The sequence below is a fragment of the Triticum urartu genome, chromosome 4 (genome assembly GCF_003073215.2).
Source record: "Triticum urartu cultivar G1812 chromosome 4, Tu2.1, whole genome shotgun sequence".
Classification (NCBI taxonomy): domain Eukaryota; kingdom Viridiplantae; phylum Streptophyta; class Magnoliopsida; order Poales; family Poaceae; genus Triticum; species Triticum urartu.
The window spans coordinates 539824324-539829033 of NC_053025.1; the positions used below are offsets into that span (position 1 = coordinate 539824324).

The 4710-nt window shown below is 44.1% G+C and overlaps 1 pseudogene; it reads right to left on the reverse strand.

The window, feature by feature from the left end:
* Positions 1-374: 374 nt before the first annotated feature.
* On the reverse strand, positions 375-3960 carry LOC125552518 (annotated as a pseudogene).
* Positions 3961-4710: the final 750 nt, after the last annotated feature.

Consider the following 4710-nt stretch of genomic DNA (forward strand, 5'->3'; position numbering starts at 1 on the left):
AATGTATGAAATTACCTGATCGATTGGTTCGATTCTCAGCTCAATTAGTGATTTTCTTTTGTGTGTGCACATGTTTGTGGTGTTGCCATCTTGTGTAGCAACATGCTGGCACTTGATGCTGTTCTTGAGGCCTCAGAGAAGGCGTGTAAGCACGATTGAATGAGAAAGTTGTGGTTGTGTGGCCACCTCTTATCTAGACCATATGAAAGTAGATGATCGATTATACGCAGTGCATGATTGTGGTCAAATAATGACCCGTAGCGTAGCGCCTGAGACGTTTGCTTCTTGGCCTAAACCTCATCAATTATCTGGATATGTCACGTGGTGCTTGGTGAAAAAAGAACAATCTCTTGGTACTAAAACGAGATGCGGTAAGAATGCAACAAAGCATCGAGAACACATTGATCAGGCCGACCCGGTTATTCTTTCAGAGTTACAAAGCGGGATCTGCAGCGGTCTGTGGAATCGTGTCCACTCTTTGCTTCTTGGCAACTACGGATGATGATGTTTCAGGCGGTGTCACGGTGACTTTGTTTTCCCCACCGCGATGAATGCCACTCTCTTCCTCGTATCAGGCTTGACATCTCTGCGTGGAGTCGGCGCAGCAGCGGGCGTGCCAAGAAGAGAACCCGGAGTGTTTTGATCATCTGGTAGTTGCCTCCCGCTGTGAGAATCTCCAGCATCGCCGCAATGGGTGGCTTTATCTGGTTGGTCAGCCAGAGAAGCATCATGTTGTTGCTTGGCTGGGGTGTTCGCTCCATCAAGGCTTTCCATCTCTGATATGTCACAAGTGCAGCGTTAGAGGTTATAAGAATCCTTTTCAAAGTATGACACGATAAACACAAATAAACAAGCATTCATGTTCTATTAGATACAAAACAAACAAGTGATGTTTAAAAAAAGTACAGCATTTTGTCAGCACATGCACTTCAATTTCCAGTTGGAGCACGCAACCCAAAATATGCATTAAAATTGCAATGGAAATAACAGCAAATAAGATCATAGTGGCAATTCACACAATCCCTGACATCATCCAGCTAGGCTAACTGACTGTTGTTTTCGTTGTTAAAACTGTCAGTCGTATAGAGATATATGGCTACTACACCAAAATATCATGCTAAACAACAGTAGTCCACCATAAGTTACAAATCCCAAACGCATACTCTTGAGAGTTTTGTCAAATGTCATCTAACATAAGAGACATGGAGATGGTATCAGAAAACATACTTAAGTGTCATCATTACTTCCATATAGTCAACTGAACGTGAATGTAATAGTGCCACCAAGGCCCTTCATCTCCATTCATACTCATTCCATATCACTTCCTACTACTTTCTACTACATATATTTGTTATTAATACATACTGTATTTTCAGTTTAGATTACTTAACAGAAAACTATTTTTCATTTGCATGCCTTTTAGATACAATTGCATGGGATTCTTTTAGTATCAGCAGGAACTCATGTATAAGTATTGCAGAAAATGCAACCATTATGAACTCCAAAGGTTCATATATCATGAATCAGAGAAGGTAAGGTGTTCCAACCTTCACTAACAAGTCCAAGGGTCTCATACTGGATTGATGAATCTGGAGTGCATGACTTCAGATCCTCACCTTGGGTTTTCTGACTGCTAGCTTTTGTCTTTTCATGCAAAACAAATTTATCTTTTACCCATACACACTCTAGTATAGTACTGGGATTGTTACTCGAGGGGTAGTACTCTCTGAAAGCCTGTGAAATGAAGAGGCGAAACCAAGGAGTTATGTGGAGAGGTAACTGCAAGGTCCAGCCACTGCACTTTTGTGTGAAAGCATGATCTTATGCTTTACCTTTTTTTTCCATGATCAAGGATTACAGAGTAATAGTGTGGAAGCAAAACATGCCTGCACTTTACCAATACTGATCTTAACAGACTGCTTTTTATCCGTAAGATCAGTAACCTTGTTGTATACTGATACAACATCAAGTAACATCTGTAAACACAATATCAGAGGGTCAGCATTGTAAGCAAAATTTCTGCACAAAGAGACAGAAGATAACTAGCACACATATGATTCCAAGTTGACATTTCTTAGAATCCTAATTTAATACACATAACAGTTTGACTACCAAGTTAGTTGCTGCATATATATATGGGCGGTTATTTACTGAATTCAATCGATACAATCATTCATAGCCATGACTGTAGACTATGTGGCTCACCTGTTGAGTCAGGACCCTCACTCGTGCAAGCAAAGCAAGCACTGCAGTGCAAAGTTCTACGAAAAAAGATCTAGCAAGTAAAAAGCTGATCTGGCTGTAGTATGTATTAAGGAACTTTGGTAGGTAGCAATCAACTCAGAATGAAAGTTAATATGAGATTTATTTCCTTTTTGGTACACAGAGTAAAATGATACATGCTTCACCTAAGGCAAGCCAAGTGTGGGTGTACACCTTGTTTTATTTGCTAAGAAAACAACAAAACACAAAAAAGGATACACTGCTCCCTTCATAACAGGTTCAGCCAACTGCACAAAATACAGAAAGCATTAGTGTTCAAACCAAGTTAGCTATCTCCTGTCTCGAAGTTGATCAAGAATGATCTGTAAACTACAACGGCTCATCCAGAAGTATGTATCAGGCAGTTACAAAATATAGAATTTCTAGGGTAATGAGCTTCATGTACCATATAAGGGTTTATGCTAAATTACATCGGAAATCTTGCAAACGTGCAGGGATAATCACAACCCTTTTCTGCTCTCCATAGTTAGCTAAACAAAAGTAAAACAACCAGGCGATATAGGCAGACTTTCACAGATTTAAATTTCAATATTGTGTAACTCGTTACTTGAAAACGACCACAAGGAACAAAAGTTGTGCTCTATCAACGGTGGCATTGCATTTATGGTTCCATCAAAATATTTGACTCAGCTGCAATAGGATATTTTGCAAAACACAACCAGTGTCGACAGACAACAAAACGCACCTGGGACAGCAAACGGGCAACCCCCAAAAGCCTCTTATATTGGCAATGGTTTGCACCAGGCTTCCTCTTACCCTGCCTATAAAAGAAAACATTAATCAATAACCTGAATAGCAGACTAATATGATTATAGCATCATTGTACCAAGAATAAAAACAAACGAAATAATCCGAACTGCGAAGAAATTAAGCACTGCCCTACAAGTAGAAACTTCTAGCTATAAGTCATTAGTGAATACATTTTTATTTGTTATCTCCTAGGATCAATATATGACAAAGATTGTTTTACAGGGGAGTGCAACCGCACCAGGGATGCAAAACCTGACGAACCTGTTCGGAACAAGAATAGTGTTGGCTGGCTTACGACAGGTGATGACCGGGAACACCGCGCTGATGACCTCCATGAGATTGGCGCCGAGCAGCAGCTTCTCGTCCCTCCGCACCTACGCGCCCAACCCAAACACATACAAATCACACTCATCAGTGCAGAGCCACTCGCCGGAAAAAATGGGCGAGCAGGTCGTGGTAGTAGGAGTACCTTGAGGAGGTACTGGAAGTAGGCGGCACCGCGGTGCTGGTTCCTGTGCTTGTAGACCAGGCGCTCGAGCACTCCGGCCTCCGCCTGCAGGTGGCGCAGCGCCGCCCGCATCCGATGCTCCTCCGCCGAACCCTCCGGACGCGTAGCTGCCATGTCTAGGTCGTGGATGGATGTAGAATTTGAACTCAATGCTCAACTATCCAACAAAGTACGTACATAAAACATGACAAATACTAGAAATAATAGCGGGTGAATTCGTAGCAAAATCCATCAACTTAACTTGACAAATCGATAACAAAAATACACTGCTCGAGAGGCGATCCCTACCCGGCGTTCCTCGGCGTCGGGCGTCAGCGCCTGGTCGGCGGGAGCAGGGCGGCAGTCCTTGTACCAGGCGCAGGCCGCACAGCGGCAGGAGCCCGGCGGACGGGGCCAAAAATGACCGGCGCGAAGGCGGGCTGCCGAGGGGCCGGGGAACGGCGGCAGGGCATGGTTGTGCGAAGCGGCGGGGGCAGACCGGGCAGGACGGCGTGGGGGGCACAGCGCTCCGGTGAAGGGCGGCGGCCGGCGGAGGACAGGACAGCGAACAGGCGGCGCCTGTGTGCGTTTGGGCATTCGGCGCAGCGAGGAGGCCTCCTTCGGGCCTTCTTCTTCGTATTTTGGGCCTTGGTGGGTTGCTACTGTCCGGGCTGAACACCTAGGCAGCTGCTGTTGTTTATCACTCCTAGCCAGGGACAAATCTTCTATTATTTTTTTTAATAAGGGGTGCCCACAGATAGTCAGGGATGCAGTTAAGGGCTGTTTGCATGCTCCTAATGAATCTTTGAGTGACAAATACCTAGAAATGCCTACTGACGTGGGTCACTCAAAAATGAGCACATTCAAGTATCTCAGCGATTGAGTCTGGGACAAGATAAAAGGATGGATGAGTAAATGTTTATCGGCCGGAGGTAAAGATGTATTGATAAAATCTGTAGCACAGGCGATCCCAGTTTATTCTATGTTCTGTTTTAAGCTCCCGAGAGGACTATGTAATCATTTGAACTCCATCATAAGAAAATTCTAATGGGGATGCAAGCAGGGCCATAGAAAACCAGCTTGGGTGTCTTGGGAGGTGATGACAAGACCCAAATATTTGGGAGGATTGAGATTCAGAGACTTTGAACTCTTCAACCTTGCACTTTTGGCAAGGCAAGCCTGGAGGATCT